Source organism: Ambystoma mexicanum, chromosome 8 (assembly GCF_040938575.1).
Source record: "Ambystoma mexicanum isolate Mex_15411 chromosome 8, UKY_AmexF1_1, whole genome shotgun sequence".
Classification (NCBI taxonomy): Eukaryota; Metazoa; Chordata; class Amphibia; order Caudata; family Ambystomatidae; genus Ambystoma; species Ambystoma mexicanum.
Window position 1 is genome coordinate 48,881,755 of NC_090929.1, and position 14,421 is coordinate 48,896,175.

Sequence of the window (14,421 nt, forward strand, 5' to 3'; positions counted from 1 at the left end):
TGGCTGTGCTCTCGGGGTCCTGAGCCCAATAAGGTCGTTCCCTACCCCGGACTTCCATACAATGTCCCGCCCGTCTGAACGTGTGACAGGCCAACTAAATGTACCCGAGGAGTTCCATGGGCCAGTGGACATGTCTTGCAATGTCTACCCAATGTGCAGGCAATGGCCATGGCACATGCATGCTATGTCTTGTTGCATATAAGATGTTGCGAGCCCTCCACTGTAGACAGTTGCTGTCGGTATTGATAGCCGCTCTTATACTCACCCACCGCTTCACCGTAGCTCTGCATCCTAAAGGGTAGGGCTGACTCGCCCGAAAAACTGGACCCAGCTTTCACATGCGCATTGGCACACCTCTCCAGCCTGCCCCCGAGCACTCTGCATAATGTGGCTACACTCTCCATCCATGGTAATACGTGGACATTCACATCTAAATATAGGTGTTCTGTGTCTGCGTGCAAATAGTGCTATGTTTATTTCCATGTATGTTCTGACTACTCTCACCGAAGGGCAACACAATGCAAAGCACATCAAAGCCATAGCAATGGCAACAAGGCGCTATACAAATATCAGGTAACATAAAATGGGGAAACTCCAGGGTAGAAAGAAAAAAAAACAGCAGTGGCCTAGCAACTCCCGAATGGAATGGTCCAGGTGGGCAAATGTGTGCCTGCAGGGCGCGTGCACGCGGAGTCCAGTGCAGGCTCGTCCGCGCGCCTGGATATAAGGCTCCCGCAGGCCTGCCTGGCTTCTGTCTTATAACTGCCGGGCCCTTAACAATGGCCTCTCAAGTGAGTATTGTTCGTCTCCAAGTGCAGGGGATTAAATGGAAGTGTCGCGGGGGAGAGGGTGGGGGTGCTGCTGCATATTGTGTCCTTTCGCACCCTCATTATCAAATTATCGTCTTTGCTCTGAGGGAGGGCTAATTAAGTCAAGTAAATTAAAGCGGCGGCGGGGTGAGGGCGGGGGGAGGGGGGCTCTGCGCACATCAAGGCTCCCGCTCGCGCCTTCAGAACAAAGCCCTTTCTCTGCGTTTCCCCTCTTTTCTGTTTAACCCCCTTCGAGTGAGAAAGAATAGAAGGCGCCGCAGCGCGCCTTTAATGTTCAAGGCTCTGTCTTTGCTTCCCATTATCTGGAAGATGTGTGTAGGGGACCCTGGAAATGAAGCTGTCACTTCTTACAGCTTGGTGGGGTGGGGGGAGTCTCAGGCCCTCCACACTCCTGTAATAGCTAGGTCCAGTGATACCCCACCCCAGATGAACGATAGGGTACCTCTCAACAGGTGAGTCTGGGAGTGTCTCCTCCAATGTGGGAACTGCCCTTCAGAAGCTTAAGGATACAGTCATTGTAGTGCCACAGTGGACTGCAGGCGCTACTCCACCAATTGCCAAGAGCTACATCCATGGCTCTTCTGAAGGATGCCCGACCTTCCTTGAGATGGAGGAAAAGCCCTCCAACAGATGAGGGCCAGGGTGTTTGACCCCTCTGAAGGGTGGCATGCACTCCTATAGATGAGGGCTGGGTTGGTTGGATCCTCTGGTGGGTGGCAGGCCCTCCTATAGATGAAGGCTGGGTTGGTTGGCTCCTCTGATGGGTGGCAGGCCCTCCTATAGATGAAGGCTGGGTTGGTTGGCTGCTCTGATGGGTGGCAGGCCCTCCTATAGATGAAGGCTAGGGTGGTTGGCTCCTCTGATGGGTGGCAGGCCTTCCTATAGATGAAGGCTAGGGTGGTTGGCTCCTCTGATGGGTGGCTGGCCCTTCTATAGATGAATGGTGGGGTGGTTGGCTCCTCTGATGGGTGGCACACCCTCCTATAGATGAATGGTGGGGTGGTTGGCTCCTCGGATGGGTGGCAAGCCTTCCTCTAGATGAAGGCTGGGATGTTTGTCTCCTCTGATGGGTGGCAGGCCTTCCTATAGATGAAGGCTGGGTTGGTTGGCTCCTCTGATGGCTGGCATGCCCTCCTATAGATGAAGGCTGGGTTGGTTGGCTCCTCTGATGGGTGGCAGGCCTTCCTATAGATGAAGGCTGGGATGTTTGTCTCCTCTGATGGGTGGCAGGCCTTCCTATAGATGAAGGCTGGGGTGGTTGGCTCCTCTGATGGGTGGCAGGCCCTCCTATAGATGAAGGCTAGGGTGGTTGGCTCCTCTGATGGGTGGCAGGCCTTCCTATAGATGAAGGCTAGGGTGGTTGGCTCCTCTGATGGGTGGGTGGCCCTTCTATAGATGAATGGTGGGGTGGTTGGCTCCTCTGATGGGTGGCAGGCCCTCCTATAGATGAATGGTGGGGTGGTTGGCTCCTCGGATGGGTGGCAAGCCTTCCTCTAGATGAAGGCTGGAGTGGTTGGCAACTCTGAGGGGCGGCAGGCCATCCTATAGCTGAAGGCTGGGGTGGTTGGCTCCTCTGATGGGTGGCAGGCCTTCCTATAGATGCAAGCTGGGGTGGTTGGCTCCTCTGATGGGTGGCAGGCCTTCCTATAGATGCAAGCTGGGATGGTTGGCTCCTCTGATGGGTGGCAGGGCTTCCTATAGATGCAAGCTGGGGTGGTTGGCTCCTCTGATGGGTGGCTGGCCCTTCTATAGATGAAGGCTTGGGTGTTGGCTCCTCTGATGGGTGGCAGGCCTTCCTATAGATGAAGTCTTGGGTAGTTGGCTCCTCTGATGGGTGGCAAGCCTTCCTCTAGATGAAGGCAGCGGTGGTTGGTTCCTCTGATGGGTGGCAGGCCTTCCTATAGATGCAAGCTGGGGTGGTTGGCTCCTCTGATGGGTGGCTGGCCCTTCTATAGATGAAGGGCTTGGGTAGTTGGCTCCTCTGATGGGTGGCAGGCCCTAGTATATATGAAGGCTGGGGTGGTTGGCTCCTCTGATGGGTGGCAGGCCCTCGTATAGATGAAGGCTGGGATGTTTGTCTCCTCTGATGGGTGGCAGGCCCTCGTATAGATGAAGGCTGGGATGTTTGTCTCCTCTGATGGGTGGCAGGCCTTCCTATAGATGAAGGCTGGGGTGGTTGGCTCCTCTGATGGGTGGCAGGCCTTCCTATAGATGAAGGCTTGGGTAGTTGGCTCCTCTGATGGGTGACAGGCCCTAGTATATATGAAGGCTGGGGTGGTTGGCTCCTCTGATGGGTGGCAGGCCCTCATATAGATGAAGGCTGGGGTGGTTGGCTCCTCTGATGGGTGGCAGGCCCTCCTATAGATGAAGGCTGGGATGTTTGTCTCCTCTGATGGGTGGCAGGCCTTCGTGTAGATGAAGGCTGGGGTGGTTGGCTCCTCTGATGGGTGGCATGCCCTCCTATAGATGAAGGCTGGGAAGGTTGGCCCCTCTGATGGGTGGCTGGCCCTTCTATAGATGAAGGCTTGGGTAGTTGGCTCCTCTGATGGGTGGCAGGCCCTAGTATATATGAAGGCTGGGGTGGTTGGCTCCTCTGATGGGTGGCAGGCCTTCCTATAGATGAAGGCTTGGGTAGTTGGCTCCTCTGATGGGTGGCATGCCCTCCTATAGATGAAGGCTGGGAAGGTTGGCCCCTCTGATGGGTGGCAGGCCTTCCTATAGATGAAGGCTGGGGTGGTTGGCTCCTCTGATGGGTGGCAGGCCTTCCTAAAGATGAAGGCTTGGGTAGTTGGCTCCTCTGATGGATGGCATGCCCCCCTATAGATGAAGGCTGGGAAGGTTGGCACCTCTGATGGGTGGCAGGCCTTCCTATAGATGAAGGCTGGGATGTTTGTCTCCTCTGATGGGTGGCAGGCCTTCCTATAGATGAAGGCTGGGGTGGTTGGCTCCTCTGATGGGTGGCAGGCCTTCGTGTAGATGAAGGCTGGGGTGGTTGGCTCCTCTGATGGGTGGCAGGCCCTAGTATATATGAAGGCTGGGATGTTTGTCTCCTCTGATGGGTGGCAGGCCTTCCTATAGATGAAGGCTTGGGTAGTTGGCTCCTCTGATGGATGGCATGCCCTCCTATAGATGAAGGCTGGGAAGGTTGGCCCCTCTGATGGGTGGCAGGCCCTTTTTCGGATGGTGGCAGTATGGCTGCCTCCTCTTATGGGCGACATGACTTCCCACAGATGAAAGCTGATCACTGAACTGCAGTCTCGTCCCTCCTATTCCCCCTCACCTCTTCCACATCCCTCCATCCCTGGCCTCGCCCATTGATTGCCTCGCTATCCCCTTGCCCTCTGAGCAGTGCTCTCTTGCATGACACCCATGTTTTTGCTCTGGAACTCCCAATGTGGCAATGAGTAAATGAATGCGAGGGCTGGGACATGTGCTGCTTTGCCGACAGGTGGTCTCTAAAGGGCCTTTTCTTGTTGATCCCAGGACTAGAACTATTGTCAGGGAAGCCTCCCAGCACTGAGGACTTGAGTGGCTGTTGTGCTACAGGGGGCCTACATGGGTCACCTTTGCAGTGCGGTTTGGTATTCTGGACCTCTTATCTCGGCAGGGTATCCCAGCACAGCAAGGCAGTTGGAATGCAGACCCCTGCATGACAGTACTGTGCACAAGTGCATCGCCAGCATACCATCTGCACTATTCCCCAGTGAGAAGGGTGGTGGTGCCAGAAAGCACCACCACCAATAACCACATTTTCCTGCACGGCTCACAATGGGACCAACTCTATTCTTTAAATGCCTGCTGCACTTAGGAACTCCATGTCGAAGGCCAGTCTAATAAATGTTGCTTGGGTTAACCTTTAGCAAACTGAAGAAAATAAACAATGACATTTGACCTGGTGGTGGCACCCAATGGTTTGCAAGCCATCTTCGATGTGAGACCAGAGTGCCCGCTTATGGTATTTTGGTTATAATCTACTTAGGTCAGGGATAGCATGACAGGAATACTTCTGTCGACGCCTACTTTTACTTTTGAAAAAGAACTGATACTACTCCAGACTTCCCCCAAAATAGTGAAATATGCACAGCATGTGATCCTAAACAGATACAAGCACCAGAAAGTCTATTACTAGATATGTGATTCTTGTCATATAGTTCATGGTTACAAACACTTTCAGTTAGGGGTAATGCCGTGACAAATTAAATGCCCGTCAAGCTCTGTATGCATTGTGTACTTACTTATTTAAGCATATAAACCTTTTAGCACAGACATTGTGGTCGAATACAGAGTTCTATGGCCATTCTAATGTTCCCAGAATGCTCTTGATGTAATGCAAAGCAGCCACAAGCACTCATTTATTTTATTTGTCCCTTTCCTTTAGGGATATCTCCAAAGATTGATTATCTTGGAAACAATAGTGTTCTATCAGGAAATACTGTGTATGGTTATACTAGGTTTTGCCAATATGCTTTGCTCAGTAAGACAGGTGCAACATTAATATTACCACTATAATATACTCTGGAGGTGATAATTAGAAAATACCATTGTACAATTTCCAAAGAGTCAATGTACAATGTTAGTGCGAATTAATAATGCTATTTCTTTTAATAGCTTCTTTTGTCAAGAATACACACCCCCCCTTTGTCTCTCAAAATGTCCATCCTTCTTCAAAAGAGCCACACTTATAGTAAAACCAGTTATCTGTTTCTTCTGTAAGCACGCAGCCAATATTTAACTTTGCATGGTGGCCACTGAAGCCATGCATTTGTCACAGTAAACACTAATAAATAACACAAAATAGAAGGTAACAAACAGAAATGTAGCCTGGACCTCTGGTTCCTTACAAAATGTGCCAGAAGCACCTTGAATCACTTCACTTGTGTATAAGCGCTATACAAATACACAGTTACAATTGCAGAGCACATCCAAGTCCTTCTCTCTTACCCCCATGCGTACATTGTACCCTTAGTGCGATGGTGTCGTTCCTCTATATATCACACGTGGGGAGAACGCTTGTCTCCAAACAGGCAGGTCTCCAAGACCGGACACTACCTCGCAGAATGTTTGTTTTGCTGATGTCCCACTTCTACTTACAACCACAAAAAACACAACACCCTCTGCCTCTTTCAAGATGTTCTGCTTTTTCTCTGGTCGAGCTGCTTTCATCAACAACTGGGGTGGCTCTAGCAAATACATACCTGACAATGCAACTCTTGTCAAGAGAGGGAGAGAGAGTGCGAGAGAGAACTAGAGAGAGAGAGAGAGCGACCGAAAGAGAGAGTATTACAGAGAGAGAGCATGCATGAACAAGATTGGCTTAAGATATGCTGGCTAATGGTAGTATTTTTGTATGTGCTAATCACATGGCTGGCCCTTTTCCTCCACCCACGCCCCTCAAACCTCCAAATCACAGGGCTGTGAGCATTCTGGTTGGCAACAGGGGAACCTTTTGTGCTAATGAGCAGAGAGGGGAGCATAGCTCACCGGTCTTCTCTTATGCTTCACTGTTCCTGGCGAGTGTGTGAGACCCTCTACCAACTTGGAACTGGTGGCCTATCCTGATGATCGCAGACCACTATATGCTCGTGGACCCTTTGACCCTCTTGTAACGGTGTCCCTTATTACACTCACACCAGAATCAATACACCCCGCTAGGGAAATAAGGCAAAAGGCGATCTTGTAAGGATAACAAGTTTAATCTTACAAATGAGAATGGTAGCAAAGGACTCTGCTGCCTGAACGTTCTTCTCTAGTCCCTTTCCCGTACCTTCCTGCCAAAGTGGTTTCAATCAAGGGTTTATATAGGTCCTGGCTTGCAATGGTGATGTCACTGGAGGTGGATCAGGACTTCAGCCAAATCCATCCTTTTTCCATAATAGGAATGCTCCAAAGCCTTAATTGTCAGCAGTTTTGTCAGGGTATGCTGTTCTACATTTTTTCCAGCTATGCAAAGACACTCTGCAGCTCATGCTTTCCTCCATTTTGCCAACTATACAAAAACACACTCAGCTCTGCAGACTTTTACAAACCTTGTGGCGGAGCCCAAAGTAAACATTGTTATCCATGTATAAACATTTTTCATTCATTCTATCCATATTCCACTCATCCTGCTCATATTATCTGAGTCCTGTAGTTTCCTTCACAATTTAGACTTATAATTTTTATCTCTTAATGCACTTTGCCGCACTTAACATGCAAGTCCTATTTTTAACCCACGTGGACCGTTGACCGACAGTGGACACATTGTGAGTCATTTCACACTGGCTATAGTAAAGAACACTGCACACTTAAGTGCCTGTGGTCTATTTGGATCCCAAAGACCACATTCCTTCTGGGGAGGAGGGGGAGTTTGGATCCTCTACAGCACTAACTAAGCTTTTAAAATGCCTGAGATCTGACATTACAAACTTATCAACTAATAGTTAATTGCTCCTTATCTATAGACAATAACTACCTTCTTCAGTGCTCGCCTATGTCTATGTGTATGTGATTATGCTTGTATGAGAGAGCCTTCCCAGTACCCCTCCTCCCTCCTAGTCCATTATAACTCCAAATCGCTTGCTTGGGGGCTCGAGAGGACCCTGGTTCCTTCCCAACATACCCCCCTTTTTGTTACTTTTACAGTAACAAACTCATCCCCATCCAACATATCTACAACCCCAAAAGTATCCATTTGTTTTTCGCTCTTTATTGTATCGCAAGGTGCATTAGGACCCCCAATTGATGCCATCATCTTTGCACTACTAGACATTACCTTGACACAACATCAGAGACCTAATTGAGAACCACGGAGAACATATTAACAGACACCAGTATTTTTACTGCTGCCCCCAGCCATGACGGGACCCAATCAAAGGCAAGCGATAGCCAGTCCGTGTTCTTAACTCCACCTTCTTTCTTCATCTAAACACCTAGATTGTGCACTGCCTCAATGATGTGGGATAATGACCCATTCTTGGCATCCTCCAGGGGTACGAAAAAGTGCAACAGCTGCTTTCCAACATTTTACACACTCCCCCTTCTATGGCTCTTAACAGATCTAGCATATAGCGGTTCTGTATCGTCACAAGTCTCAATGCACAGAGCTCTACTTTGATGGCGTTGAACCCATTCTCTGTAACATCGGTGAGCTAGACTAGCTTTCATCGGATGATTTGAACCTACTTGGCATTAGCAGCAGCTTCTACCCCAGGAGCCAGAAAAGAATGAAAGAAAGTCTCTGCTGAGTTAAAAAGTCAATACTCGTCAGGTATCCCTGAGTAGTGCTGAAGAGTCGTTTGAGATATAGTTTGATCTCTTCTTTCTTTTCAGCTGTTGAAATCGTTCTTTTTCTGGCAGCATACGAAATTCTTTTGTGATCTGCAAGTCTCCCTCTACTTCTTTAGGTGCTAGAGTGGTTGTTAACACCTTCACAGGAAGGTCTTTTCCCTTCAGGTGTTCTTCCAGGGTTACTAGTAGTACTGAGTGCAGGGTGGCCAGTGAACACTTGCCCCTCCAGGATGATGGGAGGTGCAAGTATGCTTGTCGGCCACAAAACCTGCAGTAATCCATCACCGCTGCTGTACCTTTTGTCATATCAGGGATCACAAGAGTGTGGGTGCACTGTGACTTTGCGCCAACAGGAACTGTTCCTTTATTGCTAAAACAAAGTTCATAGTCCATGTCTCTGTGTATTTGCACTGGCTTCTCCATTATCGCAATACATGACAGCCTTGTAATGTACTGGGACAATAATTGCGCACAAATAGGGCCTCATTACAAGTCCGGCGGTAACCCTGCCAGTGCTACCGGTGGGTTGCTGCTGGACTTGCAATATTTACCAGTGCCTGGCTTGCCAGAAACACTGGGGGAATATGACCCTGGCGTTCCGGGAAGTCAGACGCCGGTAATTTTGTAAGTCCCGAATGGGGACCATGGGAGCACCAGCGCCATTAACAACGGTACCGGTGCTTCCGTGAAACTCTGCAGTCAGGTGCCTTTCTGCCCACCAGGTCTGACTCTGGCAGGCAGGACAGCACCCGCCCACAGAGTTGTACTGTGCTGGTCCGGTAACAACGGCACAGTCATAATGAGGCCCATAGTCTCTACTTAGGCTATTTCTTTGCTGTATTTGATCCATCTGCCGGGCACATCACTGTGGTACGCAGCTATTTGTTGTTGACATGTGAGTGCCCTCCCACAGAAAAATATGGTGCTTGTAGACACCTGCTGTATTTCGTACTTCCATTGCATAGCGCTGGGTCTAGATCGATGCCCCTCAACTGCATACTGTGTGCCTGGAATGTGTACTTTGTCCTACATGGTGCAAGATGTACCAGGCATTGTGCCTATATAACTGGGACTGGTCATGGAACTAAAACCTTTGGAGCCCCTGACGCATGCGGGATGAGTGCACACACGTAACCACTTTCATTCATCACATTCCTTCCCACTGTACGCATATCTGAGTACCAGCTATTAGACGACTCTGAACGCTGAATGTCAGAAATGGTGTCAAAGCCCAAGCCCTATATAAATCATACATTATTCATACTTCCCGTCTTATTCGTCTAAGAAAACCTGTGTGGGTGGCCGGCAAAAAGTGAGACATTGTTTGATTCTTATTCATCATAGACATATTCAGACCACTGTTCATAAATCTATTAGCATTATTCTCTTTTATATGTAACTGTCCATCCCCCATTTATATGGCCACCCCATATAACAGACGTACTTTCATACACTCCGACAACGATGACCAGTGTCACACAAAACATTATAATCATTGGTCTACCAAGAAAGTATATTGCAGAATTCCTAGAACTAATTACATTCAGTTTATAACTATCCCTCTATAACAGGGAAGTTTGAACTCATTGGTCAGGCATCCTTGCTTATCCCTGGAGAGGAGAAAAAAGGTTACTAAGAAAGAGAGAAAGAGGAAGAGAAAGAGAGAGAGGAAAAGAGAGGGAGAGAGAAAGAGAGAGCGACAGAGAGAGAGAGAGAGAGAGAGGAAGAGAGAAAGAGAGATTGGAGAGAGAGGGAGAGTGAGAAAGAGGCCCTTTTCCCACCAGGACCAACCGGGTTGTAGACCATACAAAATTGAAACATTGAAAAACTGAAAAAAGATAAAAAATGAAAGAACAATAAAAAATGGAAAAAGAAAAGAAAACACTAAAATCAGGGGTGTGCCACTGCACACCACCCTTGCATGAATCCCTTACTAAGTGTCTTCTTCATCAGTTATGTCCTTAATCCATCAATTGACCTTTGTAATACACTTGCCTCAGGTGCTCTTCAGACATCCGAGAGAAGCACCCAATATCGTAACTCCTTCACTCGGACTGTGAGAGGCGTACAGAACACCACCTCATATGGACCTTGAAACCTGGTGTCAGAATGGGCAGATCTCACCTGAGCTTAGGTGTCGCTTCCATTGGTCGAGGTGTCAGATGCGGAAAGTTCAGTGAAGGTTTCCTCAGGTGTTCCCGCCTTCTTCTTGAAGAGGTAGGGTCTGCTCCAGGAATTCACCACTGTCATCTGATGTAGGACCACCATGATAATAATGGCGTCTCCCCTGAGCAGAAAAATGACCTCGACAATCTTGTCTGCGGTGTGGGCCGCACACCCTTTAATCCCAACGGGATTTATCGAATATTTCAATTTTCCATTAATCCAAGTTGAACAAATAATTAATTCTTCAGTAGTCTATTTTATTCTCAAAGTATAGCGTGCTAACGTTATTTATAAGTCAACATCATAAAGTGGCCAATGCATTTCGGACTATGTAGTCCTTCATCAGGGCCTTTCCTAATCAAAGTAAATAGCCACAAAGTAAACAACAATGTGCAGTGGTGTGGGATTACAAGGAGTATATCATCGTTCCAATTCAGGAATGTAACCAAGTTGAAAAGTACCATATTCAAGCAAATGCAAATTGTACAAAGAAAATTACAGTAAAAACAACGGTAAAAACAACAGGGTACCCACGTGCAACGAACATACATGTTCACAAAAAGAAAGAAGGGGAGGGAAAAAAGGAGAAATACATAAATATCCTTCATTTACCGTGCCAATAGTCATCATGTCTACATATGTTTACATATGTTCACCCAATACTGTTATGGTGCATGTGTCTACTAATGTGACTGTACACCTTCAGTGTGACCATGCATGTCGCCAGAGTGTTAGTCTGACAACTATATTGTTGTGTCTAAATTGTGGGTACCAATGTCCCAGTCATGCGAAATTAGCAAATATACATGATTCTGACCTTACCAAGTACACTCTGTATATATTATAATGTGTATCCTTGTAGCGTTCGTTCAAGTACGCCCATGTACCTAATTAAACAAAAAATGTTCTTTTCAGTATTCAGTACAACCATTATTCTGAGAAAACTCTGTTAAAACTATTTAATACAGTAAACCTGCTGCCGGTGCAATGTGCACTGCCGTGGCCATAGCGGACCCTTACTTGTGTAACATACCTCTGTGTAACAGAACGCTGTATCGAGAAGCCGTCTGGCGCTGACTCATAGTGAGCCGCCGTCTGTCGCTTGACTGAAAAAATGCTGAGTGTTGCATTGAGAGTGAGGCTAGCGGTTGCTATGGTAACCGCCACGCGCAACATGGCGGATTAGTCCATGTGCGCGCCGCCATGTTGGTAGGGGCTGATACGTGTATAGTTCGATCAGCTAAAAAAATAGGTGTAAACCCTGCCTTTCAGATTAATTTCGCATGACTGGGACGTTGGTACCCACAATTTAGACACAACAATATAGTTGTCAGACGAACACTCTGGTGACATGCATGGTCACACTGAAGGTGTACAGTCACATTAGTAGACACATGCACCATAACAGTATTGAGTGAACATATGTAAACATATGTAGACATGATGACTATTGGCACGGTAAATGAAGAATATTTATGTATTTCTCCTTTTTTCCCACCCTTTCTTTCTTTTTGTGTACATGTATGTTCATTGCACGTGGGTACCCTGTTGTTTTTACCATTGTTTTTACTGTAATTTTCTTTGTACAATTTGCATTTGCTCGAATATGGTACTTTTCAACTTGGTTATATTCCTGAATTGGAACGATGATATACTCCTTGTAATCCCACACCACTGCACATTGTTGTTTACTTTGTGGCTATTTACTTTGATTAGGAAAGGCCCTGATGAAGGACTACATAGTCCGAAATGCATTGGCCACTTTATGATGTTGACTTATAAATAACGTCAGCACGCTATACTTTGAGAATAAAATAGACTACTGAAGAATTAATTATTTGTTCAACTTGGATTAATGGAAAATTGAAATATTCGATAAATCCCGTTGGGATTAAAGGGTGTGCGGCCCACACCGCAGACAAGATTGTCGAGGTCATTTTTCAGTTCACTTCTTCTGTTCTGGCACACGGTAGCACAAGTTAGTGGGCTGCACCACAAGCAGCATTATTCTTGGATAAACTCACGCATAACAAAGAATAACCAGCAGTGCCCGCTCGCATCCCCAGCTGTCTCCCCTGAGCAGCCCATGTATGGGGAAAAAGCCGATAGCAGAAAAAAAACCAGGAAGTATGTACATAATACTGGTCAGATGGGAAGATATTCCTTGGAAGTGATGCAGGAGTATCCTTTGTAGAATCCGATAGGTTGACTGGAAGGTGATGAAAACCAAAAGTACTGAAAGTCAAGGAAGGGAATCAGAGAGGTGAGAAGGAAAAGACTAGAAGAAGAAATATCCAGAAGGAGAAAGTAAAGAAACCCAATACAGGAAAAAACGTAATGAGATGCCAGAGAAATAACACGAGTGTCCAGCGGCTTGAAAGTAAATAACTTGAATGTAGTGAGCTACGCCGGAAACTCGGAAGAAAACCAAAGAAAGGAAGATAAAAACGGGAGAAAAGACAAACTCCAGGCTCCTCGGAGATGACAACATTCGATGAGCACCGAGGGACAGAACTCTTGCAGAAGCAGAGGAAAGGGAAAGTGAAACAAGAGGCGATACCGCAAGGTAAAGGGAGACAAATGCCAGGCAAGGTGAAGCAGGCAGAAAAGTCCTGCCGAGCCCAAACGTAGAACGCAGAGGCCGGCAGATATGACAAAGAAAATAAAAAGAACGAACAGTTGCCCAAGAGGAAACAGACAGAAAGGTCAAAAAGGAGAAAAAGGCAGAAGCGGTGGAGAACCACGAAAGGCAAAACGAAAGTAAAAACAGTTAAGGGGAAAAAACATAGGACAAAAATAACAAACAGCAAGCTGGAACAAGAGCGAGGAGAATCAAAGGGCTGAAACTGGAAAGGCTACGGAGGAGAAATCAGCTTAGGATGTGAAGTGTACTAGGCAGGAGCGTTAGGTAGAATACACTAAAGTTGCAATATGCATGGTGGTGTGGTAAGGAGGAAGATAAGGAAGCTGGCCAAAAAAACACTAGACCACGCTGGGGAGAGTGTGGTGGCACAATCAATGGTGGCTCCTCCACCAGCTCCACAAATTCCATGCCCGGCCTCTAATGACACCTGGGACTGTTCCATCGATGAACAAAATATTTCACGCAGATCAGCTCCCCAGGTAATAATGGTCCAGTTGTGGCAGATATGTTTTCAGTTGCTGTCCCTTCCGGAGTGTCCTGTCCTTCACTCCTGGGTGGAGCAATCTGTTGGGAGATATATTTGATAGCATGTGTTAGTGCCACTAATTATTTCCCTAAATTCCTCCCCTAGTATTGTCGCTGATTGATGTGCATCTGACGCTTTCCTCATAGGGGATATGGTGGTTTGCATGCACCTGCCCGTGAGTATTTTGTGTGGTTTCAAATGGTGGTCCTTACTAGGCTGTATGCGTAAACTGAAGAAGACCATGGGCAAACAGTGCCATTGATTCTCTCTGCAAGTCTATTAGCCTGAGGGTGGTAAATTGAACACATTTGATGAGAGTCAATAGGTGTCTTATTCTAATCGATAATCGATAACCATCAATCTCTGCTTCCAAGTGTACTCCGAGACCCCCGGCCGGCTCATAGAGCTGAGACTTGCTCAGAAGTACTTTAAGACAAGATAGATGCACCCTTGAGATGGAAGGGGGTGCAGATTCATTACTCCGACACCAATCAATAAGGACAACTGAATGGTTTGGCAAAGGGAGTCTGTTTAATGACCAGTACAGAAAACGGGGAGTCATGGATATCAGCAGTGATACGATCATCCTTCTCGCTTCAAACTCCAACGAACTTCATACAAGTTGTAACATTTATACTCAAAACTCGTCATCACTGACGTGTAACACTCAAAAGATAACATGCAATTCTATTGGTTAGGAAAAGGTAACTTTACTATAGGTACTATATCTGTGTATGGTAACGGGGTAAGGAGATTGGGTATATTCTGTCAGGTGGGAATCTAAGCCTTTCCTTCAAAAATGACTACTGCAGACGTCACTAAAAGTACGTCTCATTGGTTATACTAAATATAGGACCCCAGATTATTTGGTCCACTGTGATTGGGTTGGCACCAACCCAATGCATACTTTTCCACTTTGCTTAGCAGCACACAAAATGGTCGGCCATGTGCGGGGTGCCCCTTAGTTACCTGGCCTTCCTCCTATTATG

General features: G+C 47.0%; 1 protein-coding gene across 1 annotated transcript in view; it reads left to right on the forward strand.

Moving 5' to 3' along the window:
• The window catches only part of ASS1 (argininosuccinate synthase 1), a 514,067-nt gene that overhangs the window by 236,770 nt on the left and 262,876 nt on the right, over positions 1–14,421 (forward strand). The gene's annotated exons all lie outside the window — the stretch shown is intronic.